Below are 440 nucleotides of genomic sequence, written 5' to 3'. Positions count from 1 at the left end.
AGGTGATGGATTCATAGGACATTCATAACTTTAAGGCATAGACACTAAGACACTAATGATCACAAGACACAAACATAGATAAACACAAGCACTAAAAATTCGAAAAACAGGAAAATAGAGAACAAGGAAATTAAAGAACGGGTCCACGTTAGTAATGGCGGCTTGTTCTTCCTCTTGAAGATCTTATGGAGTGCTTGAGCTCCTCAATGTCTCTTCCTTGCCTTTGTTGCTCCTCTCTCATGATTCTTTGATCTTCTCTAATTTCATGGAGGAGAATGGAATGTTCTTGGTGCTCCACCCTTAGTTTTCCCATGTTGGAACTCAATTCTCCTAGGGAGGTGTTCAGTTGCTCCCAATAGTTTTGTGGAGGAAAGTGCATCCCTTGAGGAATCTCAGGGATCTCATGATGAGTGGGATCTCTTGTGTGCTCCATCCTTTTC

Source organism: Arachis duranensis, chromosome 4, assembly GCF_000817695.3.
Source record: "Arachis duranensis cultivar V14167 chromosome 4, aradu.V14167.gnm2.J7QH, whole genome shotgun sequence".
NCBI classification, from domain to species: domain Eukaryota; kingdom Viridiplantae; phylum Streptophyta; class Magnoliopsida; order Fabales; family Fabaceae; genus Arachis; species Arachis duranensis.
This window is presented reverse-complemented; position numbering follows the sequence as displayed.